Below are 27,699 nucleotides of genomic sequence, written 5' to 3' on the forward strand. Positions count from 1 at the left end.
TATAATTAAAAATAAAGACTTTAAAAAAAATTAAGGACTATGACATCTGCCTGTGATGGCCTCATCACCTCCTTCCTGGGGTACCAAGCACCCTCCTATTCACCAGGGAAGACGAAGGACAGAGGGCAGAATGCTACATACACATAATATATATTATTAAAATGTATTATGTAAGACACAGTAACATGTTTATATAAAACACATTACATACGCTGTTTATACATAATACTATTAAATACTAACAGACATTCAAACACTGTGGAGGAGGAAATGGCAACCCACTCCAGTATTCTTGCCTGGAGAATCCCAGGGACAGAGGAGCCTGGTGGGCTACGGTCCATGGGGTCATAAGAGTCGGACATGTCTTAACAAATAAACCACCAACACCACCTTTCAAATACTATTATTTATTTCATCGCTAAGTCATGTCCAACTCTTTTGCAACCCCATAGACTGTAGCTCGCTGGGCTCCTCCGTCCCTGAAATTCTCCAGGCAAGAATGCTGGAGTGTGTTGCCATTTCCTTCTCCAGGGGAATCTTCCTGACTCAGGGATCAAACCTGGGTCTCCTGCATCGGCAGGCAGTTTCTTTACCACTGAGTCATGGGGTAAGCCGAGTAAAAACAAATAAATTACAAAACATATTACTGACAGACAAAAACATATACAATTTTCACCCGTATATATTAAAATATATATAATACTCTGGGGTGACATTTTCTTTTTCACAGCATCCTGAGGTTGAGAAAACCTGAGGGCTGACAGCACACAGCAATCCGCCCTGGTCCTGCGCACATAAGCAAGGTCCTCTTTAACTCCTGGGCCATTTCTGCCTCAGGCCAGCCTCCTGGGCAGTTTCTCTTGGGCCAAGGCCTGAAAGTCGGGACAAAGGTCTCTAGTCCCGTCTAGTTTCTCCGGTTCTGAAAAGCCTGTTGTATTTGGGATCACACACAAAAGGCAACATCCAAACACGCCTCTGGGGCCTGCACGGTGGGTGGTCTCCAGACGCTGGGCGCCCTGCAGCCCCAGGCTCCTGAGGCTGGGGTGGGTCCCCCTGGGGAGTTCTGGCCATGCGCTGTGAGGAGGGTGAGGGGCGTGGGGACCCGGCCGGGGCACCTCCTCCCTTGCTCCCTCTGCTGGAACCCCCTGGGAGTGCAGCCGCACCCCGGGGCTCCCCTGGGAGGCGACACCCACCCAGACAAAGCACCCCCGAGGGCACGCGAGCTCTTAGGATCCAGCTCATGGTGGTGACGAGGGGGGGCTCTGTGTGTGCCCCTTCGCTATTAACCAGCCTCCTCTTTGTGCGTGAGCCGCATCTGGCTTGGCTGACGGTGTTGGCATGAAGCACTCAGCAGTCTGCCTCCAGCCTGGCCCACCTCCCAGCTGCCCACTCGGTCTGGACAAACCACAGCAGAGTCCCTGGACGGACGGCTGGCGGAAGGCAGCTCCAGCTCAACAGCAAGCTCTGGCTTTTGGAGGGCTGCCCGAGGTCTCTGCTAAACTATGGGTTGTGTGTGGGTCACCCTGTCATGTCCGACTCTTTGCGACCCCATGGACTCCTCTGTCCGTGGGATTCTCCAGGCAAGAACACTGGAGTGGGCTGCCACTGTCTTGAGTCTCTTGCGTCTCAGGCATTGCAGGCAGATTCTCTACCATCTGAGCCTCCAGGGGAGCCAAACAATGGGTTACCGGCAGCAAAGTCAAGGCAGCGAGTCTGGGAACTGGGCACATCAGACAAGGCTGCTGAGCTGAGACGTCCTGGGGAGACGAAGTGTCCCAGAGACCTGAAAACCCAGCTGAGTCTGTAACAGAAAGGCGTTCAGTTTTTCAGATCCAGCATGGGGGCCCCCAACAGCTTTCTGCACCAGGTGTCAGGCGCTGCCCTGGGGGCGGGGGGCAGGACACTCTGTCCAGGCGCCAAGCCCCTGACCCTGCAGGAAGCTTTGTGGTCACTTCCTGGGGGACGGCCATGGCTGCACCCTAGGTGGGGCTGCAGCCAGCCCGGTCCTGCGATCCCCCGTAATGACAGTGTTTAAGCTGAGGATGGGTTTTGTTTAATTCCTATCATCCCAGGCTGAGGGAACCTGCAACCATGGTTTCCAATTTCTTCTTCTGTTTTCCCAGGAGAGGATCTTAAAGAAACATCTTCCCCTCCAGGGGTTTAAAGTCACCAAGCCACACTCCCAGTGTGAGTTGGTCCTGCACGCTCTCTGGGGATGCCCCCCTAAGTGGACACATCTGTCCAACAGCTCAAGGGCCTTCCATGCCCCCTACAGCCAGAAGAATGAGGTCCAAACACCAAGCCCAGAAGTTGGGTCCGACTCACCTCAGCACAGCCTGGGGTAACCCCACAGAGAGATCACCCAGCCGACAGAGCTGCTCCTTGGAACCCCTACACTCAGCCTGTCCCGGGAGTTCCCAGCCTCACTGAGATGCAGGAACAGGAGGCTGTCCTGGGATGCCAGAGTCACTCATATTCAGGTGCCCCCAGGAGGTACACATGCCCGACCAGGGTTGAGAATCTAATGCATTTCTTAGGATGTCATCCAGCTTTCTCCCGGGAGCAGAGACCCCTTGTCGTGAGCAACCTCCCTGCAATGCTGTCCTCTGGCTGACCCAACAATCCACCCTTCCTAGTCCTCAGGACCCAGGCCAGGTCACGGAGCATCTCGGTGACCCCTGGCGGGAAGCCATGTTCAGGGAGCATCTCGGTGACCCCTGGCAGGAAATCACCTTCTCTTCGTCCTCTGCTGACCTCCACGGGAGGACGGCTCTTCCACACGCTCCAGTGCTGCACAGACGGACGGACTGACGGACAGGATGTCTGAGCTTGCAGAGAACGTGAGCAGGGGAAGTGCTTGGGTACGAGACAGGTCCACAAGCCACGTCTCTGCAGACGGCGGGGAGGCGGTGGGCACACGGGGAGGCAGCACCCACAGTGCTGCTGGGCACGGCTCTTTCTTCCTTTCCCATCCCCGCCCTACAGAGACGCGACAGTCACAACAGTGCGGGGGGCCTCCAGGGCACACATGACAATACTGAAGAATCCATGTGCGTCCAAAATGTGTATCTACGTAAGTCTAGACACGACACAGGCTTCTCGAGTGGCAGCAGTGGTAAGCACCCACCTGCCAATGCAGGAGACACAAGCAACTGGGTTCGATCCCTGGGTGGGGAGGGCTCCCCTGGAGAAGGGAATGGCAACCCACTCCAGTATTCTTGCCTGGGAAATCCCATGGTCAGAGAAGCCTGGGCGGCTACAGTCCATGGGGTCACAGACTCAAACACAACTGATCTTGCACATGCATGCAGGGAACTAGATCTCACATGCTGCAACTAAAAGACACGACATCTGAGTGGCAGAACTGAGATTCACTGTAGGTTCATAAAAAGATTCAACGACATTAAATTTTCAGAAATCTGAATTTAAATACGTCCAGTTAAAGTACTGTGATTTGAAATTACCATGGTCATTAACTTTAATATGTATTTTGCCTCAGAGTGGGTGATTAGAAATTTTAGAAGCTCTTGTGTCTACAACCCTTTGAAAAAAAGCTCATGCTTAAATTTATGTTAATTTACATTTTTATGAAAATCCATCCAGGTTCTGTACACTGTGAACATATTCAATTCTTAATTATTCAGATGATCACTCTCAATGGAACATAAATTATGTAAAAAAAAAAACCTGGATTGTAACAACATGCATAGCAATTTTGCTAAACAGAAGGGAAGACAAATACATTTTATGGAATATATAGTAATTAACAAAAGATGTTTATAACTTATCTGAATATCATTGGGCATCAACATAGTACCCAAGTGTATAAATAATAATTAACTCCAGTCACATTGGTATATTGCCAGCTATCAGTCATATAAAATGTCCACACGTTTAAACTTATGTCAGTATGAAGGTTAATCTGTGAAAAGCAGAAAGAGAAAACATATTTTATCCAACAGCTTGCCAGCTTGATTTATGATTTTTAAATAGGAAGGACGAGGCTTGTCGAACTCCATCTGGAGTCCTGCTCCAGTCCCCGAATAATGAGACAGGGCTGCTGGGAGGTGGCGTGTGGGCCACTTCTCACACCAAGCTCTCAGCAGAGTCAAGGTGTAAAAGCTCGGGGACCCCCAGGAACAAGGCAGGAGCAGCTGTTTCTTCGGGACTGTGGACTGGCCCTGTGAATAAAGTCACAGGGGCTGCAGGAAAACAGGCGCCCAGCACACGTCCCGGGGTTCAGCGCTCGTGTGCTCACTCCCTGGTGAGGACCCTCCTCTTAGCTGCAGACGGTGTCTCCTCCCGTGTCCCTTCAAGCAGAGAGGGGGTGCTCTGGGTCTCTTCTTGGTGGCGCTGGTTCAGTTGCTAAGTCATGTCCGACTCTTGCAACCCCATGGACCGTAGCCCGCCAGGCTCCCCTGTCCAAGGGATTCTCCAGGCAAGAATACTGGAGTGGGTTGCCATTTCCTTCTCCAGGGGAATCTTCCCAACCCAGGGGAGGACACTAATCCTATAGGATCAGGGCTCCACCCTCGTGACCTCGTTTAACCTTAATGACATCCAGGGAGGCCCCATCTCCAAACACGGCCACACTGGGGGTGAGGGCTTCAACAGATGAACACAAACGCTCAGTTCACACCATCTGGGAAGGCCCATCTCGGCTCCCGAGCTCCTGCACACCCCGGGCCATGCCGGAGCTCTAGGCTGGGAGGCCTGTTTCAGGGATGCAGGACGGGCGTCAGGAGAGGACCCCCATGGGTGCTCAAGTCTCCAACAGGACCCAAGCATCACCTGCTTGATGCCATCTGGGACATGGTGACTGTGTCAGCAGAAGGGGCCAGCACACTCAGGACTTCCAGCCCAGCACTCACCAGCCCCCGGAGCAAAGGAAGCTCACAAAGCACCTTGGCAGCCGCCATCCCCACCCGCCAGCTTCCTGCCTGACCTCGCTAGGAGGAAGGAAGGAAGGATGCCCAGGAGAGGCTCGGACACCAAGAACGCAGACGGGGGCCATGATCACGCTTCTCCGGGAACTTTAGTTAAAAGAAACCGCCTTTTAAAAATCCAGATGCAGATCAGAATTATCCTGGAATTTTTTGAAAAATACAAATGCCAAGATATTGCTTTTTCCCCCCAAAGCTCCAGATATGTTTCTAATGAGCAGCCATGTTTAAAAACAACTGGATTATGTGAGGATCTTTTACTTTTATCTAGTTTGTTTCACTTTTTCTATTTCATGTTCAGTGCTCCCATTTCATTCAGTCTATGTTTTCCCATTTCTCCATCTCTTTTTTTAAATTTCTTTCTCAAGGCTTATCAAGTGTAGTAGAAAAGTTTTATATATATATATATATATATATAGTAGTATGCATACATACATACTACATGTATACATATACATATTATAGGATGCATAATATGTGTATTTTAGAAAACATCAATTTTCGCCTAAGTAAAAAATTTATGACATTTTCATTCCACTTGTTTGACTTAGTACGAATAGAATGCTAGACTTCTAATTTTAAGCAAATAGATATGCAACAAGCAACAAAGGTTTACTATAGAGCACAGGTAACTATAGTCAATATCGTGTAATAACCTATAATGGATAATGATCGGAAAAATAATACATGTGTATATGTGTTACTGAATCACCTTGCTGCGAACCTTAAACACTGGAAGTCAACTATACTTCAATAAAATATACATATTAAGAAAACATAAAAGAAACTGTCTTTTAAGCATCCTCTCCCATATTTCGAATAGCTTCCTCGGAAAGCGTTCTTACACGTGACTGAGCTGTGTTATCAGCGTGTGTGTATTTCTCCGTGGGCTCCCCCACAAGAGAACGAAGCCAGGCTGCCTTCCAGAAGACTGCCCAGTTCATGCTAGGGCAACGCGCAGCTCTGCAGGTCAGGGTCTGACCCCGCACGGCAGGCAGGAAGAGGCGGGCATCGGGCACAGTGGCCCCTCCACACGCCTCCCAGAGCCCGCGCAGAGGGGGAACGTGATGGAAAATGCACGCACACACGGATCCGGGACTCTCCAGAGACACTTGTAAGGGCTGCGCTTCACAGTCCCACAGCCTCCTGGGCTGAGAAGCAAGCATGCCGTCCTCCACCCAACGTCACACAGTCTCTCCCACGTGGGAGGGGTGATGGTGACTTCCTGACGGTGTTTTATAAACCTACTTCATTAATTTTTTAAGCATTTGGACTTTTGTCAACTTCACTAACAACAAAAGGAGAATCATTCCCAACGCTCATGGAGGACACAGTTTAAAAACAAAAAAAAGGTCGGGGAGGTGGGGAAGAAATCAATTCCAGAATTCGAGACCTGGTTCTCCTTCTAGCTGGGCGGCTGGGCCTGCTGTGATCTGAGCTTTCTGAGCAGAGTGAGGATGAATGTCCCAAATGCCGCCAAGCAGGCTGACGGCTGTGCTAGTTTCAGCGTCTGCACCACTTCCTGCGGCGTGGGAGTGAGTCATCCCCCAGGACGGCAGTAACGAGGGACTACTGCGGAATCCACTCCCCTGATCAGCCAGGCCAACACCCCCGAGAAAGGCCACTTCACACCCACAGCCAAGGGGAAAGTGAACGTGTACGTGCCAGCAGCTCAGTCGTGTCCGACTCTGCAACCCTGTGGACTGGAGCCCGCCAGGCTCCGCTGTCAATGGGGTTCTCCAGGCAAGAAGGCCGGAGTGGGCAGCCATTTCCTTCTCCAGGGGATCTTCCTTACCCAGGGAGCGAACCCAGGTCTCCCGCACTGCAGGCAGATTCTTTACCATCTGAGACACTGGGGAGGCCGCTGGGAAGAGAACGGGTCCTAAATCCATTACTGAGGTCCTTACAAGAACGCCATGGGAAGATGCAGACCACAGGCAGGAGAAACAGGGAGCCGGCCAGGTGATGATGGAGGCAGAGGGATGTGTCCATGGGTCAAGGTCAAGTCAAGGTTGCCAGCCACCGCCAGGAGCTGAAAGAGGTGAGGAAGGATCCTCTCCTGGTACCTGAGTTGATGACTCCTTGATTTTGGACTGTGACCTTCAGAACTGTCAGAGAATATTGTTGCTTTAAGCCACCACCTCGCGGCCATTTACTCCAATAGCCACAGAAAACTAATACGCCAAGGATTTATACTCAAGAGAGGAGCACCATTCAAAAGCTCTTCTCAACTGATTCCTCTTTGGGCAAACCGCACACCCAAAATCTCACACCCCGTAACCTCTTCAGAATAACGAAACAATCATAGTAATAGATAATCACACTGGCATTTATATAAAGTCGCTTGGACTTCCCTGGTGATCCAGTGGTTAAGACTCTGTGCTTCTAATACAGGGGACATGGGTTCAATCCCTGGTCAAAGAAGTTCCGCATGCCTTGCAGCCAAAAAACAAAAGGCCCTTGGAAGCCACTGGCTAGTAAAGTGACGAGAGAGGAAAGCAGCAGAAGGGAGACAGGCTTTGGGGAGTTGCACAGATTGGGTCTCAACGCTGGAGCCCCTGGGCAAGGATGCAGTGAACGCATCCACCTTTAATTTCCTGTTCCTTCCGTCTGGAACTCACCCCTCCCTGCTCCTACTCCCAGCCACTCAGAAACGCCTTCCCTGACTGCCCTTTCTCAAGCTACAAAACACACACAAACACAGCACATGCTTGCCTGGCTGAAATTAACACCCTGGTTTTTGTTAAATCTGTATATTTTTTATTTTTTGTCACCATCCGGACAGCCAGGACGGAGCCTGCTATTTGTATTGCTGCTTCTTTAGCACCTAGTCCAACGGAGGACAAGTTTGAAGAATAATAAACGAACAGTCATGGGGTCCGGGACTGTAGGGGGACCTGCAATCAACACAACAAGGGCAAGACGGTTCTCTCCAGAAAATGGAAAACCTCTTGCCCTTGAACCCGAGAGGCGGGGTGACCAGGAAGCCCAGGCTGCCGACGGCGGTCGTGCAGATGCTGGAGCAGCGAGAGGGATGGGGCGACAGAGCAAGGGGAAGGCAAGCAGGTGGGGAGGAACAGAATCCAGGCCGGACGGAGGGACGTGGAGGCAAAACACACGGGGCAGAAGAGGCAAAATGGTGAGAGAGAGCCCTCCACTTCCAGGTAGACAGAGCAGCAGGTGCTGGGTTTACCCTCCTGCCTGGAACCACCAAAATATGCTCAAAATACATGATATGTGGTTTTCAAACATGCAGGACCATGATGCAAAAGAGCCAGGAAACAGACCAGGTGAGTCCTGGGGCTGCTCTCAGCTTCCTGCATTCACAGTGTCTGGGCCACGGTCCAAGAAGGGACCAAGATACGCTGGGCAAGTCCTCTGAGTGGAGGCAACAGGCTGAGAACGCAGGGGGGCCAAGGTGAGAACCGCCCCGGGGGGCCGAGAACAGGAGAGGACGGACTGGAACACAGAGGCCACGAGGGACCTGCAGGGGGTCCTTGGAGCCTTCTGAAGGATGAGATCGGCCCACACGATGTGACCAGCCTTCCAGGGGAACGGCAGGTCACAATGCCCATGGATCGCACAGGCCCAGGAACACTGCCTGCTCCCGCTGGACAGACTGGGAAACCTCCTGACTCATGGGACACAGGACACACAGAGGGCTGTCCTCAGCAGTGGGGACACCCAGGCCCCGAGTGAGTGCTGCTGTCACCCAGCGAGCAAACACAGGAAGCAGGGCCTGGACGGATCAGACTGCCTGTAACTGAATGTTAACAAGGAACATCAGCAGGACAAAGGTCAAGAACATTTACCCAAAGTCAAAAATATACATACTCAACAAGAAAAACCCACAGCTTACAAAGCTTAGCAGTAGAAATACTACTATATTAACGAAACAATAAAAAATAATCAGGTATGCAAAGGACAGGAAAGTACGAACCACAATGAGGAATACAACCAACCAGTCAAAACTAACCAAAACTGCCACAGATGTTATAATTAGCAGAAAAAGCATTAAAAATTATATTAACTGATCTCTGCATGTTCAAAAAGGCAAGCAGAGACATGAAAGATAAACCTAAATCAAGTGTTCAAAGATGAAAATGACAATATCTAAAATGAAAAATGCACTGGACAAGATTCACAGCAAAACAGACAACAGATAAAAAGATGATGAAATTGAAAATATGGTAGAAAAGCAAGAAAATAAATTACTAAAAGAGAACAGGTTATCAGAAAGCTACGAAACTTCAGTCGGCTTGACACATATAGAACCAGGGTTCCTGATGACAAAGAAAACATGAAATTATTTGCAATTTTGGCCAAAAATAATACTAATTTGATGAAAACTATAAACCCACAGGCTCAAGAAGCTCAGTGAAACCCAAGCATAAGAACTGTAAAGAAGGCTACACCAAGGCACATCATAACAAATCAAAACCAAAGATAATGAGAAAAATCATAAAAACAAGAGAAAGGAGAAATAAACAAACACACATTATATTCAGAAAACAAACTTAAGATTGACAGTGGATTCCTGGTTGAAACCAATGCAAGAGAGTGGACGATAGGGCCATGTTTTTAAAGCATTTTCCCAAAAAAAAAATCAAATGAGAATTACTTGACTAGGGAAAATGTCTTTCAAAAATGAAGACTTTTCAGACATGTAAAAGCTGAAAGAATTCAAGTCTTCCTTGCAAAAGACACTAAAGGAGAAATTTTAGGCAGAAAGAAATGATACCAGAAAAAAAATGAAATTACACAAAAGAATGGAGACAACGGGAAATGGCAATCACATGGGTAGATACACGAGTTTCTCTTATTTAAACCTATTTATATATATATATATATTTACTAATATGTATTTATCTATAAAACTACATACACATTTAGGAGTTTTTAAATATGTAGGAAAAATATATGACAACAAAAGCAGAAGAGCTGAAAAGGGGAAAAGGCAGCACATCATCATAAGGTGCTTATACTGTACACAAGCTGGTACGATATCCCTGAAGAGACTGTAAGAAGGTAAAGATGTGTGTGAGAAACCCTAAGCAACCACTGAAATAATAAAACAAAGAGTTATAGCTAGTACATCAACAAAGGAAATAATATAGAATGATGAAATTCTACTAATCTAAATGAAGGCAGAAAGAGGAGAATAAAAACAGATGGGACAAGAAGAACACGAATAGCAAGATGACAGATTTAAATCAAACTATTATCATTTTCACATTAAATATGACTCAACTCTAAGCTGTTGATAATAAATGCACATTAAAAATAAAGACGAAAGCCAATGAAAAGTAAGAGGCCAGGAGAAAACATACCAGATTAAAGCTAATCAAAAGAAAACTAGAGAAGTTACATTTTTTTTCCAGAAAACTGACAAGAAGAATGCTTCCCAAATTATTCTATGAGGTCAATATTACTACCCTGATACTAAAAAGAAAGCAGATTTATATCCTTCACAAATGCAGATGCAAAAATTCTAAGCAAAACTGTGGGAAATAAAATCCAACAATATATAATAATTCATAACCAAGGGTGGCTTATTTCAGGAATGCAAGGTTGATTTAACATTTGAAAAATCAATCAATGAAGTTCACCATATTAACAAACTAAAAATAAAAACCATAAGATCAATTCAACAGCTGCAGAAAAAGCGTTCGACAAAACCCAACCTTGATTCAGGACAAGAACTCTCAGCAAACCAGGGCTAGGAAGAACCTGACAAAAGGCGTCTCAGCAAAGCCCACAGCGAACATCACACTTCACGGTGAAAGACTGAAAAAAGCCCTCCACAGATCAGGGACAAAGTAGAGATGTCCAACTTCACAGCTTCTGCTCAATAAAAAGAAAAATAAATAAAACACGTCCTGATGCGAAGGGAAGAAATAAAACTGTCTTTATTTGCAGACATCATTGTCCATGCAGAAAATTCATCAGAATCCTCAAAAAAAAAAAAAAATCTACTAGAACTAGTAAGTGACTTAAGCAAGTTAAGAGGATACAAGATGAAGAGAAAACAATCCATTGTGGGGACTTCCCTGGTGGTCCAGTAGCTAAAACTCTGCACCTTCAATGCAGGGAACAGGGGTTCAATCCCTAGTCAGGGAACTAGATTCTACATGCCACAGCTAAGACCTGGTGCACCCAAAATAAACGAATAAATATTTTTTAAAAAAACAACCCACTGTGTTTCTACAGAGTGGCAGGAACAACTGGAAATTGAACCTTAAGGATAATACCATTTATAACACTGACCAAAAACATGATGTGCTTTGGGGAAAACCTGACAAGTGAAGGACTCACACACTCAAAAGGCCAACCCGACGCTGGGAGAAGACTTCAGAAACAAGAGGTGGTCCGTGGAGGAGAGCCCCGAGGTTCAGGCGTCAGCAATCTCTGCTCCATTTAGGGTCCCGGTAGCATGGGGCGTCCCCTGCAACATGGGCATGACAGGGAGCTCGGCTGACTTTCCTGGGAACAAATGTCATTACTTCCATCTTGCAGAAAAACGTGATGCAGAAGCAACTGGCTCTGGGGATCCTCTTCCCAGAAGTACCCCCAACCAGATCGCCCCACCGCGCCCCCACCCCCAAGCCACAGGGCGTGGGGTGTTCTTTGCTTTATTTGAATGGATGCTGCCTACTGCTACTTTTGATCAACTGGTACAGGGTGGAAGTGAAGAGAACAGAGGAAGTGGCTTCCATGCAAAAGTATGGAGGCGGTGACACGTTTGGCTAATTGATGGTCTGGGCAGTTAAAACAGCATTTCCTGCCAGGGTGGGAGCCGGAGAAAGGCAAGAAAACATCAAGTTTCCACCCTAGGCCGTCTAACAACGCTTCCTACGAGCCCACGGCTTAAGTCCAAGTCAGAAAAACAAACAGAAACAACATTCAGGTCCTAACTGAAATAGATGCAGGCCTCCAGAAGACACCTACAGATGGCATGTTTAAAGAAGCCTGTCAATCCACATAAATAAAGCACACTGCGCTTGCCCACAGGCCAACATGGGTGAAATTAATTTCAGCCCAGGAGTTATTTTTATAACTTATTAAATTAATTTCAGCCTCTAGAAAGTGCTGGAACTACAACCCCGTGGGGTTTTTACAATCTCTGGCCACCACCTGTGACACTTCAGTAGATTGCTGGAGAAAAATCCTGGGTCACCAAGGGGCTGGGGGGTGGTGGGGAGAGGGAAGCAGTGGGAGTCTGAGGTTAGCAGAGACAAACTGTTACAGGGAGAATGGATGACCACCACGGTCCACGGATGAACACCACGGGCCACGGATGAACACCACGGTCCACGGATGAACACCACGGTCCATCACGGTCCACGGATAAACACCGTGGCCCACAGATGAACACCACGGTCCACGGATGAACACCACGGTCCACGGATGAACACCATGGTCCGACACGGTCCACGGATAAACACCATGGCCCACAGATGACCACCACGGTCCATGGATGAACACCACGGTCCACGGATGAACACCACGGTCCACGGATGAACACCACAGTCCACGGATGAACACCACGGCCCAGGGATGAACACCACGGTCCACGGATGAACAACACGGTCCTACTGCATAATGCAGGGAGCTCTAGTCAGTGTCCCATAAATAAACCACAATGGGAACCAATTCTGAAAAGAATGCATACATGTGTATAACTGAATCACTTTTCTGTACAACAGAAATTAACACAACACTGCCAACCAACTATCCCTCGATTCAAAAAGGAGAAAAATCAAAAAGAGAAGCCCTGGGGGTGGGGGTGAGGACGGATGGTCACACAGCGCCCCCCTCCTCCCAGAGGACCCCCCATCACAGCCCTGTCCTGGCCGCCCCGTTATTCCTCATCACAGAACCCCCACTCTTACAGGGCAGACTGGCCACAGCCCTGCTTCCCCTCGAAAGCCCGCGAAAAAAGGAAAGTGATTTTGCTTTTAACACACATGAACGCAAAGACAGAAAAGGAGCCGCTAGAACAGCAAAGCAGACACTCCTTGCTGACCGAAGGCTGGTGAGCGTGGCGGGCACCAGGCGTGAACCGGTACCAGCTCGCAGCACGGAATTCCAGAGGGCTCGGAAGTGACTCAAGGGCTTCTCACAGTGGGCCGAAGGCAGGAAGACCGGTTCAAAGGCTGTCCGGTAGCAGCCAGACCCCTGGGTCCTGTCCTCCCACCAGGCAGCTGGGTGACTCTCCTCATCCCCATCCCATGAAAGAGAGAAAGTGGACATTCTAGAGGAAGACTCTGAATGTGGGGGGATGGAACCACACAGGGAACAAGGGTGCAACAGCAGGATTTCTGCCCCCCACCACGGCCCCTTCCCCTCACTGGGACCCTGAACTCAAGATGTCTCTGAGAAACTTAATGAACCCGAGATAAGAACTTCATTTCCAGATGTCAGGATTCCCCAGTGAAATGGTCCATCCCCTCCTTTGACCCTTCACGTGGGATGACCCACCATCGACCATCCTTCCCATCACATTGCCAACAGTCCATCTTAAATAAACAGCCGAAGACAGACCGACTGTGAGCAAATTAAAAGTAAGCTCACAAGAGGGGACAAGGTGGCAGAGGAGCGGGTGGACGTGGGGTACCGCTCTCTCCACGGGTGCACCAGGGCCACGTCCTCAGCTGTGGGAGATCGGAGAGCAGGCAGGAGTCCCTGACCCCCAGCAAGGGGTACACAGACCCTCACAAAAGGAAGGAGAGGAAAAGAGAGCGAGAGCAGGACTGGACCTGCACCCACGGGCTGGGGGAACTGAGCAGGGGTCAGATCCCCACAACGGGGCAACTGTCTGGGACAGAGAGCCAGCATCTGAGGCTGCTGGCGAGTGCCACAGCTGATCTGTGATTGAATGGAGTGACAACCACACAGACAATCCTGGCCGCGGCCAGGGACGCAAGTCCCCTGGAGCACACAGCGGCTGGGAGCTGTCGGCTCCTGACTGCAGGGAGATGGCTTGAGGAGACACGAGGGAGACCACGGTGGACCAGAGGCCGGCAGCCACGGAGGCAAGGCGATACTGCCGAGTCACGCGCGGCGAGTGAAGCCATCACTGTAGCCTCTCCCTCCCCTGGAGCCCCCTGGCACCAGCAGCTGAAAACAGAGAAAGACCCCAGAGAGGATGGCCATCTGAGCGCCTGATAGGCTGAACAGAGAGGGACCCCAGCTGGGGGGCCCTGGAGTGCCTGCTGCACCCAGCAACAGAGAAGGACCAGTCAGGGAGGCCCTCTGAATGCTGCCGGAGGCTGGAGAAAGACTAACAGAGCCATAGCTCAGACGGTGTTCCTGCATGCCACCCGTGTCCGTGACCCACGCAGCTGGCCACCTCCATGCTCACTCACGGGGGCAGAGCTGCTGAAGGCTAGAACCAACTCAAGACAGGTCCATATCTCCCGTGTCTGGGGCCACCTGCTCCCCTTCATACCTGCACTGCCAGGGCCCCTGCAGTCGAAGCGGCCATGCCACCTCCACACCTGGTCTTAACCGGGGCAGACCCACGTCCTCCAGGGCAGCCTCAGGAGCAAACCCCCTGTGGATGGCCCACACGCAGAGGTGGCGGTAAAACCACAACCGAACTCCGGGCGCGGTGTGGCTAGGAAAGAGGGTCGAAAGCCTTTCTGCCAGCCGGACAGGCTGCAGATTAAATTCACACCATCAACTAGGCAGACTGTCTACGAAGCACGTAACAGGACAATGCGAGTTCCTGCAAAAGAAAAGGTCCCAGTTCTGGCAGCGTTGGACACTGAGAGATCATGTGGAGGACAGGGCCAGGGTAGAGGGTGAGCTGTCCCCACAGAAGGCCCGGGGACCAGCCTAGTGATGGAGGGCATCCTAGCGAGGCAGAGGCGGACTGTGACTCACAGCAAGGGAAAGGATGCTGACAGCTGAGATCTGAGAAGAGCAGTTATTATTATTCTTACATTCTGATACAATGTTCTGTAGTTGGTTCTGGATTTTTTTTTTCTTTTCTCTTTTCTCCATTGCTGTGGTTATTGATTTCATTAAAATTATTAACTCTAAGTGTTTGAGAACTGTCTTTTGCCAGAAAAATCCCATAGACAGAGGAGCCTGGAGAGGTTACAACCCATGGGGTCACACACAATCAGACACACATACTTCTATTTAGCTTTGCTTTTCTGTCTTTTCTCTTCCTGCTTTTCTCTATCTCACCATGTTTGTTAGTTTGCTTGCTTTGCTTTGCTCCCCAGTTGGCGCTCCCTCTGGTCTTATTTTCTGGTCTGTTATCTTGTTTTTAACTGATCAATGCCGTTTTCGGTTTCCTTGGCTCACCAGGTCACTCTCTCGTACTGCCTTCCCTTCAGACTCTTTGGGTTTCCTGCCTGTGTTCCTTTGTTTCTGTTATTGTCTGATTTTGTATTTACCATTTGTCGGAGTGCATTTTTCATTTCTTGTTTTGTTTCATTTTCTGTTTTTGTGTGTTTGTTTTAATCCCCGTTATTGCCATAACAAAAGGCTTGTGGAACCCTGGCTCACCAGCCGGGTATCAGGCCAGAGCCTTTGGAGCGGGCGCACTGAACCTAGGACACTAGGCTCAGAGAACCCCTGACCCCAGGGGTACTGATCTGCGAGCACGCTCCTCGTGCCGCCACCCGTACCCAAGACCAGGCAGCACCCAGTGAAGACGCATCGCTCAAACCACAGGCAAGACAGAAGCACAAGCTCGGCCATCAGAAGACAGGATTCCCACACACGCCCCAGAACATACCACCTCACACAGCCCTGCCCATTGGAAAGGGAAAAAATGCACTCCCTCCCACCAGAGTGCAGGCACAAGTCCCTCCCAGCACGAAGCCTCCACAAACCGCTGGACTAACACACCCTTGGACTAACCACACCCGCTGAGGGAAGAAGCCAGGAGGAAAAAGGAATACAACACTAAGGACTAGCAAAAGCAGGCCTGAAACACCTTAAGTTAGAAAAAATGAAAAGACATAAATATTTCGCAAATGAAGGAACAAGGTAAAAGCTCACAAGACCAAATAAACAGAGGAAATAGGCAAACTACCCGAAAAAAGATTCAGAGCAATGATAGTAAAGATGATCCAAAATCTCAAAAATAGGACGGAGATAATGCAAGAATCAATTAATACACTTAACAAGGACCTAAAAAAAATAAAGAATAAACAGAGATGAACAACACAATTACTGAAATCAAAAATGCCATGGAAGGAGCCATTCACAGAATAACTGAACCAGAAGAATGGATACGTGAGCTGGATGGTGGAAATAACTGCTGAAGGGCAGAATAAAGGAAAAAGAATGAAAAGAATTGAGGATAGTCTTAGTGACCTCTGGGACAATATTAAATGCACCAACATTTGAATTACAGGGGTCCCAGAATAAGACAAAAAGAAAGGGTCTGAGAAAAATTTTGAAGAGATTATAGTCAAAAACTTCCCTAACATGGGAAAGGAAATGATAAACCCAAAAAGAAACACACCGAGATGCATACAAATCAAATTAACACAGATTAAACACAAATAAAGAATATTAAAAGCAGCAAAGGAAAACCAACAATTAACATACAAGGAAAAACCCATAGAATTAACAGTTGATCTTTCATCAGAAACTCTGCAGGCCAGAAGGGAACGTCAGGATATATTTGAAGTACTGAAAGGGAAAAATCTACAGCCAAGATTATGCTACCTGGCAAGGATCTCATTCAAAACTGATGGAGAAATCAAAAGCTGTACAGACAAGCAAATATTAAAGAGTATTTAGCACCACCAAACCAGCTTTACAACAAATGTTAAACACAAGAGAAGGAAAAGACTTACAAAAACAAACCCAAAACAATTAAGAAAATGCCAATAGGAAAATATATATCAATAATTACTTTAAATGTAAATGGATTAAACACTCTAACCAAAAGACACAGACTGGCTGAATAGATACAGAAACAAGATCCACACATATGCTGTCTACAAGAGACCCACTTCAGACCTAGAGACAGACTGAGAGAATGAAAAAAGATATTTCATACAAATGGAAATAGAAAGAAAGTCAGAGTAGCAATTCTCACAACAGACAAAATGGACCTTAAAATTAAGAATGTTACAGGAGATAAGGAAGGGCACTACATAATGATCAAGGGATCAATCCAAGAAGACATAACAATTGTGCACCCAACATAGGAGCACTCCAATACATTAAGTATACACTAACAGATATAAAAGGGGAAACTGATGGTAACACAATAGTAACAGAGGACTTTAACACTCCACTTACACCAACAGAATCACCAAAACAGAAAATAAGGAAACACAAACCTTAAATGACACATTAGATCAGACAGACCTAACTGATACCTTCAGGATGTTCCAAGTTGAGAAGAATACACTTTCTTCTCAAGTGCACATGGAACATTCTCCAGGACAGATCACTTCTTGAGTCACAAATCAAGCCTCAGTAAGTTTAAGACAATTGAAATCATATCAAGCATCTTTTTTGACTACAACTCAGTAAGAGTAGATATCAATTACAGGAAAAAAAAACTGTAAAAAACACAAACACATGAAGATTAAACAATACAGTTCTAGATAATCAACAGGTTACTGAAGAAATAAAGAGGGAAATAAAAAAAATTCCTAGAAACAAATGACAATGAAAACACGATCACTCAAAACCTAAGGGATGCAGCAAAAGCAGTTCTAATAGGGAAGTTTATAACAATACAATCCTACCTCAAGAAACAAGAAAAATAACGGACATCCAAACTTTACACCTAAAACAACTGGAAAAAGAAGAGCAAAAAGCCCCCAAATTAGTAGAAGGAAAGAAATCATAAAGATGAGGAAATGAAGGAAACAATAGTAAAGACTAATAAAACTAAAACCTGGTTCTTTGAGGAGATAAACAAAATTGACAAACTATTAGCTAGATTTATAAAAAAAAAAGGGGGGGCGGGGAGAAGAATCAAATCAACAAAATTAGAAATGAAAAAAGGAAAGGTTACAACAAATAATGCAGAAACACAAAGGATCATAAGAGGCTATTAGAAGCAACCTTATGCCAATAAAATGGATAACCTAGAAGAAAGGGACAGATTCTTAGAGAAGTTCAACCTTCCAAGATGGAACCCAGAAGAAATAGAAATTATGAACAAGCCAAACACAAGCACTAAAATTGAAACTGTGATCAAAAATCTCCCAAAAACCAAAAGCCTAGGGCCAGATGGCTTCCCAGGCAAATTTTATCAAACATTTGGAGAAGTGCTAATGTCTATGCTTCGGAAACCCTTCCCCAAAATTTCAGAGGAACACTTTCAAATTCATTCTACAAGGCCACCGTCACCCTGATATCAAAACCAGATCAAGAAACCACAAAAAAAATTACAGGCCAATATCACTGGTGACTATAGATGCAAAAATCCTCCACATAATTCTACCAAACAGAATCCAACAACATACTGAAAAGATTATACACCTTCATCAGGTTGAGTTTATCCCAGGGATGCAAGAATTCTTCAATATATGCAAATTGATCAATGTAATATACCATGCTAACAAACTGAAAGATAAAAAACCATATGATAATCTCAATAGATGCAGGAAAAGTTTTCAACAAAATTCAGCACCCATTTATGATTAAAAAAAAAAAAAAAACTTCTTCCAAAAATGAGGACAGAAGAACCTCAACATACTGAAGGCCATATATGATAAGAGGGCTTCCCTGGTAGCTCAGCTGGTAAAGAATCCACCTGCAACCCTGGTTCGATTCCTGGGTGTGGAAGATCCCCTACAGAAGGGATAGGCTACCCACTCCAGTATTCTTGGGCTTCCCTGGAGGCTCAGCTGGTAAAGAATCTGCCTTCAATGTGGGAGACCTGGGTTCAATCCCTGGGTTGGGAAGATCCCTTGAAGAAGGAAACAGCTACCCACTCCAGTATTCTGGCCTGGAGAATCCTGTGGACTATACAGTCCATGGCGAAACCCACAGCAAACATTATTCTAACAGTGAAAAAGTGAAAGCATTTTCTCTAAGATCAGGAACAAGACAAGGGTGCCCACTCTTGCCACTATTATTCAACATAGTTGGGAAGTTCTAGCCATGGCAATCAGAGAAGAAAAAGAAAGTTAAAAATCCAGATTGGAAAAGAAGAAGTAAAACTCTCACTGTTTGCAGATGACGTGATACTATACACAGAAAACCCTAAAGATGCTATCAGAAAATTACTAGAACTAATCAGTGAATTTAATAAAGTCTCAGGATATAAAATCAATACACAGAAATCACTTGCATCCTATACACTAACAATGAAAAATCAGAACAAGAAACTAAGGACTCAATCTCTGTTTACAAACAAACTCTGTTTTATCACTGCAACAGAAAGAATAAAATGGGATAAACATACCTAAGGAGACAAAAGAGAAACTATACAAAATACAGAAGCTATAAGATACTGACGAAATCAAAGATGACATAAACAGATGGAGAGGTATTCCATGTTCCTGGGTTGGAAGAATCAATATTGTGAAAATGACTATACTGCCAAATGCAATCCACAGATTCAATGCAATCCCTATCAAATTACCAATGGCATTTTTCACAGAACTAGAACAAAAGATTTCACAATTCATATGGAAAGACAAAAGAGCCTGAATAGCCAAAGCAATCTTGAGAAAGAAGAATGGAGCTGCAAGAATAAACCTTCCCAACTTCAGACAATACTACAAAGCTACAGTCCTCAATAAAGTGTGGCACCAGCCCAAAACCAGAAATAGAGACCAATGGAACAAGAGAGAAAGCCCAGAGACAAACCTACACAGGTGGCCTTATATCTTTAGGTGCCTTATCTTTGACAAAGGAGGCAAGAATATACAGTGGAGAAAAGATGGTCTGTTCAATAAGTGGTGCTGGGAAAACCGGACAGTTACAGGTAAAAGAATGAAATTAGAATACTTCTTAACACTATACACAAAGATAAACTCAAGATGGATTAAAGACCTAAATGTAAGACCAGAACTATAAAACTCTAAGAGGAAAACATAGGCAGAACACCCTCTGACACAAGCACCAGAGAGATCTTCTATGATCCACCTCCTGGAACAATGGCAATAAAAACAAAAATAAACAAACGGTACCCAGTTAAACTTAAAAGCTTTGCACAGCAAAGGAAACTATAAATCAGGTGAAAAGACAACCCTCGGAATGGGAGAAATTAATAACAAACAGAACAGGCAAAGGATTAATCTCCAAAATATATAAGCAGCTCAATATCAGAAAAACAATCCAATCAAAGAGTGGGCAGAACACCTAAACAGACATGCCTCCAAAGAAGACACACAGATGGCTAATAAACACATGAAAAGATTCTCAACATCGGTCATTATTAGAGAAATGAAAATCAAAACTACATTGAGCTATCACCTCAAGCCGGTCAGAATAGCCATCTTCAAGAAAATCTACAAAAAATAAATGCTGGAGAGGGTGTACAGAAAAGGGACCCTCTTGAACTGTTGGTGAGAATGTAAATTGATACAGCCACTATGAAAGAAATATGGAGATTCCTTAAAAAACTAGGAATAAAACTACCACATGACCCAACAATCCCGCTACTGGGCATATACCCTGTGAAAATCATAACTGAAAAAGACACATGTATCCCAATGTCCACTGCAACACTACTACAAATAGCTAGGACATGGAAGCAAGGCAGATGCCCATCGACAGACGAATGGATAAAGAAGCTGTGGTACATATATGCAATGGGTATTTCTCAGTCGTAAAAAGGAATGCATTTGAGTCAGTGCTAGTGAGGTGTAGGAATCTAGAGTCTTCTATCCAGAGTGAAGTCAGTCAGAAAGAGCAAAATAAATATCATCTATTAACACATACATATGGAATCTAGTAAGATGGTACTGATGAACCAGACAGAGACATAGAGAAAACTGTGGACAGAGTGGGAAGAATGGAGACAGGAGCATGGAAACATGTACATCACCACGTCTAAAACCGAATTTGCTGCATGATGCAGGGAGCTCAGATGGGGGTGGGATGGGGTCAGAGGTGGAAGGGAGGTTCAACAGGGATGGGACATACATACACCTATGGCTGATCATAATCTATGGCAGAAACCAACACAATATTGTAAAGCAATTATCCTCCAATTAAAAATAAGTGAAAAAAAATTTTTTTTTGAAGTAGGATCACAGAAGACCAGGGGGATAAAATTGGGGGAAACTCCAGGAAGGCAGACAAAAAGGCAAAAAGGTGGAAAACGGGAGAGAAGGGTTAACAGCCTAACAACACAACTGGGAGCAGCGCAAGGATGTCCCAGCAAGACTAAAGCAAGCTCCGGAACGGATGTGCGGAAAACGTGCGGGGCTCATCCTCCGGCCCCCTCACACCCCCTGCACCCTGTCCTTCAGAAGGACACCAGACCCATGGGGCCCAGGCCCAGCCTGATGACCCCATCCTGCTTCTCGGCAGAGAGCTTGAGAGCTGTGGCTCCCGTCTTTACTTGCTGGAACAACCCACCTCCGGGAAGCCAGCTCCCACGAGAGAAGTCCACCAACCCAAGCCCCGGAAAGCCACCCACGACACAGGGACCACATTCTGGAGGGGCGAGAGTACCGTCAGCTCATCCTTGCCCAAAAGCCCAGCCCAGAGAGTCACGAGCAACAAAAAAGGCGGCTGTCTAAGTCCCGAAGTTCCAAGGTTGTTTCTCCAGCAGCGGTAGATGACCAGAGAACATTCTAGGCCTACTTCTTGGCTAGACTGGAATTCGCTTCAAGGGAGGAGGGTCAAGTCTGCTAACTGCTGGGCAGTGCTGCTCATGGCCTTCAACCCATGTGCATTCAGAGAACACGCCAAGGCTTCGACGGACATCACGTCACCTCTGTAAGCTGCCACAGGGGTAGACATTGCATCAAAGCATCTTCTGAACAGGAGCAGAGCACTCCTCCCCATGCCAGGCCCCCGGACTCCCTCCCATCCTGAACCATCAGGAAGGCCCAGAAAAGCCCCCACGGCTCTCCACTCGCCCCACGGAAACACGTCCCCGCCCCCGTCCCTCAGGCTGAAGGTTTCCAACCGGGACCCGCATGGGTCCTCCGGGGAGGGAGGCATCTGTGCAAGGCAACAGGAAAACACAGCTATCACAGCTGACATATGAGAAGGTACAGGCACGTGAATAACAGAAAGACAGAAATAACCGTGGCCGCACGAATTGCCTTGGCAACCAGGTAGAGCCGCAGAGACCACAGTGGTCAGGAGTCTGGACAGGCCGGGTTTGGAGCCAGGATGCACAATGCTGGTGCCCAAGGATGTCGTCTGGTCCCCCCTCAGAGCCTTGCCCACTCTCGGTGACTGTCGATGGACAACGTCCAGACAGAGTTCATGTCCATTTGGTCTCCTGGGGACCCTGAGCTTTTCTCTAGCAGAAGGAGGGGGTCACCACCTTACTCCATCAAGTGGTGGGTCAAGGCAGGCGGGGGTTCTCGGAGCACGGCTCCCACCTGGATGAAGGCTGAGACCCCAGATGCTGCCAGACCATGGGGCACTGAGCCCCTGGAAGCTGCCAACCATGGGGCATGCCTGCTAAGGCCAGGACCGGTTCTCTGGTCCCGTGGACAAGATGCTCGGGTTGGGTGACGGAGGCAGCCATCAGCCATCCACCCTCCCCACCACTGTGTTCTGGTTCCTGCTCCCGAGCCCCCTCCTGACCTCGGCGTCCCCGTCTCCTGCCAGATGCCCTGTGGCTCCAAGGGTTTCCCAGGCACCGCCCACCCTGATGAATCCCATCCCCCATTCAGCAGCGTTAACCCGGCGCCTGGCATCACGGGTTGGCTGTGCGTGTGCATGTAAGTGACAAAGCACACAGACGGAGTAGCACCTGTCTTAACACGTGAGCCACCGGCGCCCGGGGAGGGCAATCACAGGTCCAGCGCTGCACAACTGAGACGCAGATTCTGAACCCGGACCTCCCTTCTAAATCCTTGACTGCTGGGCCTCTGCTCCTCTGGGGAGATGCATGAAGCAGGATAAGGCCTGGGCTTCCTCCGCTGCACAGATTTCAATGCCCAGAGCCCGGGGGAGGGGCAGGCTGCCTGGTCATAAAGACAAGAAAGCGGAAACCAGAGCCTCGGGCAGGACAGGGAGGGGCCAGGCCTGTCCAGCAGGGCGGCTCTCTGTCCCAGCCCAGCACAGACCTCATCTGCCAGGATGCTGCAAGTGGTCGACCATAAGCCCCAGACAGCAGATGTGTCCAGGTGGGGCCCACAGGCGCACGCGGAGAAGGGACACGGCCAGCAAAGCTGAGCCAACACCACCCCACCGCTGCTGTTTCTCCAGTCCAGGCTCTGGTCCGAGCCGGCCGATGGCCCCTTGCGTACATTAGAGAAAAGCTTCGTCAACACCACAGGCAGGCACCCATGCTCACACTGTGGAAGGCTGTGAGCCCCCAGCATTTAATCAACAACCAGGCCCTGAGGGTGGGGGTCAGAACTCAGTGAGGGAGCCCCAGGGACCAGGATGTCGGCGGGGACAAGGGAGGTCTGAGCCACCTCTCCGGGGAACGGATGATGGGTGGCCGCCATCCACTGCTGCGATGGTGGAACCCATGGGTGGTCGACGGTTCTAGACCAGGTGCAGCCACCACCCTCCCCGGCAGTGGGGCTGAGACGGCCCCTTGAGGCATCTCCCCTCTCCAACTGTGGATGTCCAGACAGCCAGACATTCCAGCAGGACTTGACAGACAGAACAGGGGACAGGAGATGCCCAGGGACAGGGAGACAGCTCCGGCCTTCAAGCTGGACAGAGCTGACCTCCCCAGCCTCGGCCATGTGGCCGGAGTGAACCAGCCATACCATCTTCAACTGTAAGGTGGGGGGCCAGCCCCCGTGGTACCGGAGAAGGCAAGAATTTTTTAAAAAAATTGTATGCAACGCACTCAGCACAGCTGGTACTCACTGAATGATCGCGCTTTAACTGAACGCGAAGTGAAGCTCTGTGTATCATCCCAGCTGGCTCCATCCTCGCGTGAGACTGCTCCGGCCGTAACAAAGCCCACATCCTGGGCAGCTCAAACGACAGACCATTTCCTCCTGGTCCTGGAGGCTGGACTCCCAGACCCGGGTGTGGGCGGGGCTGGCCTCCAGAGGCCCCCCTCCTGGGCGTGCAGACGGCCGTCTCCTCCCCGTGTCCTCACAGGGTCATCCCTGTCTGAGTGTCTGTGTCCTGACCGCCTCTTCTTACAGGGACTCCAGTCCTTAGATATATGTGACCACCCACGTGACCTCACTTCACCTGCATCATCTCTTCACAGGCCCCACGGGGTCGCAAAGACTGAGCACGCATGAGCACGCACCTCTCCTAACAAAGGAAGACGTTTTAGAGAAAAGAATCAGTGCGATGCCAAATGAGACAAATCAACAAGCAAAAAAATTGTAGATACGATGACCTGGAAGACAAGAGTCCAGGTACAACCAACATGATAAAAGCATCATTCACGCAGCGCTGCATGAACTTACACACACCTTGTCGTCGCTATTCAGCCACTCAGTCGTGTCCGACTCTCTGTGACCCCACGGACTGCAGCAGGCCAGGCTTCCCTGTCCTCCACTGTCTCCCGGAGCTTGCTCAGACTCACATCCATCGAGTCGGTGATGTCATCCAACCATCTCATCCTCCGTCATCCCCTTCTCCTCCTGCACTCAATCTTTCCCAGCATCAGGGCCTTTTCCAATGAGTCAGCTCTTCTTCAAATGTTTTGTATTTCACAATAAAGCCTTTTTTGTTACTCATTTGTTTCATTATGTCCTTTTTAACATTCCTCTTTTATCTTTTACAGCACATTTACCCTACGGCCCATCACTTGTAGGAAGAAAGCAGAGCAAAAATGCTTAAGGCAAAAGTACCGAGAACCACCTACATGAACTCTCACTCCAATCACTGGCTGGAACCCAGTGCCCCTGATGAACAAGGCAATGCTGTGTCCTCCCAAGCTGCCCCCTGGAACCCGAACCTTCACAAAGATGTCATAAATAAAGGGAAACTTAAGGCAAGGGTTAATGGGACTGGCTGCACCAGCTGAAATGGAAGAGCCTCGCCTTGATCAGGAAAATTACTTAATCAATCCACTTTACACTTTCCGCCTTCAGTCATTACTAGAATGTTCACTTACAAATGCAAATGGCAAGGAAATCTATACTCATTAAGACTTTCTTTTTCTTGGAGATTTTATCGAGCCATCAGGAGGCTATCGGCTCACAAAGGTGACAGAAAAAGCGAGACCCAGAGAAGGCAATCAAGCCTGCCTAATTAAGTCGTGTGCAGGGCACCCGAGAAAATAACAGAGCATCTCCTCCAAAACATTACACCTCCAGAGGGGAGCAGGCTCCGCCGAAGGTAAACATCCACTCCAAACAGAAGCCATGTAGTTCACTCTTCTTTGCATGTGTGCTAAGTTGCTTCAGTCGTGTCTGACTCTTTGCGACCCCATGGACTGCAGCCCGCCAGGCTCCTCTGTCCACGGGATTCTCCAGGCAAGAAGACTGGCGTGGGTTGCACTTCCTCCTCCAGGGGATCTTTCTGACCCAAGGATCGAACCCACGTCTCTTTATGTCTCCTGCATTGGCAGGAGAGTTCTTTACCACTAGTGGCACCTGGGAAGCCCTCTCTTCCTTACTACCTTAAAAAGTCTAGAGAACCAAGCCTGGTTGTTTGGAAAGTATTAGGAAGAGAGGGAGGGAGGAATAAAATCCTTCTTGCGGCTGTCTCATTAGGTGATGCTCAGAGAGAACTCCGGAGCAGAGGCTGTGCCAAAGCCAAACACACTTAACGTCCAAGTCACACAATCCGCTCGGATCAGATGTGACAGGGACTCTCAAGGGAGGGGACGGGTGTGGGACTCCCCCTGGCACTCCAGCCAGATCCCAACACTGCTTCACACAGCCCTGCAGCAATCCCAAGTCCAAGGACTTAATTTTTTTTGCCAGAAAGAGATGCCCATTCCCTGGGTTTACCTACTGTCCACAGAATGAGGCCATCCCCAGAGCGAGACTCCTCCTGACCCCACACAGCAGAGGGACCACGGTCACCATCACAGGGGAGAACTGAGCCGTGGAATTCCTGCCGGTTCCCCAAGGTCAAGGGGCCCCGCCTGGCCATCAGGACCAGAGTCCCGGCCCAGCTGGGTGCCCATGTCCCCCCCATGTCCCTGCCTCCACAGGGAGCCCTCCGCCTGGAGGTCCCTGTCCCTTTCTTGACCCCTCGGCGCCTGCAGGACTCTGCTGGGGCTGCCGAGATGAAGCGCCGCAGATGGGGTGACAACGGACATTTCCTGTCTCTCAGCTTCTGGGCTGCAAGTGCAAGATCACTTTGTCAGGTTCCACGCGGGACCTGCCAGGGAAGGAGCTGAGGTCCCTCCCCTCGGCCTGTGGACGCCGTCTTCACGCTCACCTGGCTTCTCCCGATGGGCACGTCTGTCTCCAAATTCCCCCTGCTCATGAGGACAGGAGTCACACTGGAAGAGGATCCACCCTAGGTTCCCCGTTTTACCTGAATCACCTCTTTAACAGCCCAGCTCCAAATACAGTCACATTCTGGATATGGGGATGGGGGTGCTTCCCTGGGGGCTCAGACAGTAAAGAATCCCCCTACAAAGAGGGAGAGCTGGGTTCAATCCCTGGGTCAGGAAGATCCGCTGGAGAAGAGAATGGCAACCCACTCTAGTATTCTTGCCTGGAGAATCTCATGGACAGAGGAGCCTGGCAGGTCCATGGGGTCAAAAAGAGTCGGACACAACTTGGAGACTAAACACTTTCTGGATATGGGGATTAGGATACTAATGCATGAATTTGGGTGACATAGCCCAGCCTATGACAGCACTGTCCCTGGAGTGACCAGATCAAAGGGCAGCCCCGTTTCCGTGTTACATGGACTTCACTGCAGAGAGAGAACCCCAAAGTCTTATAACATGAAACAGATCCCCAGAAACTCCAGGGTGGGCGTCCAGACAATTCACAGGCAAAGCTTCCCCAGGTGGCCCCCCCGAGGCTGCACCTGAGGCCTGTCCGCAGGTGCCTGGGCCTCAAGTGCCCTAAGAAGCGGGCACCGTGGGAGTCAGCGTGGGCCCTGACTCCAGCACTGTGCCGGGCGGCCAGGGCTGGGAGTCCACTCGGGGACCCTGGAGCCCCGACCCTCCACCTTCAGCTACGCACAAACCACCTTCACTGTCATGATCTCAGGCCCCAACGCTGCTCACTCCCTGGTCGTCTTTGAATTACCCCTCTTTTTTAAATTCAAATTTTATTTAGAAAGGAAAACCAGAATCAAGCCAGTAAACATGACCTAACTGCTGGATCCAAAGGGCAGATGAGGGTGGGAGGGGGTTGATGTCAAGGAGAGGCCCGGCCAGAGAGACGCAGAAGAATGTGGAACCCAGGCCCGGTAATGCTGTAAGTTACATGCAGCTGTGAAGGGCCTGAAGATGTTTGAAATCGCCATCAAGTGTTTTCAGAGCCAGGCTGAAAGTAATTAGAGGCTTAAGAGAGCCCCCCCCCCCCAAAAAAAAATACAGAATAGCTGCAAGCAACTAAGGGAGTCAGCCACAGACTTCCTTAGGAACTAGGATGGAGGATTCGAAGTGTTCACAATTCCCCACCTTCTGCACTTGAGCGGGCCCTGGGCTACTGGACTGCAGAGTCCAGGCCTCAGAATCAGGCAGGACTGGACAAAGCCACAGGGGCCTGGTCCCAGCCAGACG

At 48.6% G+C, this 27,699-nt stretch overlaps 1 protein-coding gene across 6 annotated transcripts in view; it reads right to left on the reverse strand.

Moving 5' to 3' along the window:
- The window catches only part of SHANK2 (SH3 and multiple ankyrin repeat domains 2), a 549,988-nt gene that overhangs the window by 474,462 nt on the left and 47,827 nt on the right, over nt 1-27,699 (reverse strand). The window lies entirely within an intron of this gene.

The sequence above is a fragment of the Odocoileus virginianus genome, chromosome 28, assembly GCF_023699985.2.
Source record: "Odocoileus virginianus isolate 20LAN1187 ecotype Illinois chromosome 28, Ovbor_1.2, whole genome shotgun sequence".
Lineage (NCBI taxonomy): Eukaryota > Metazoa > Chordata > Mammalia > Artiodactyla > Cervidae > Odocoileus > Odocoileus virginianus.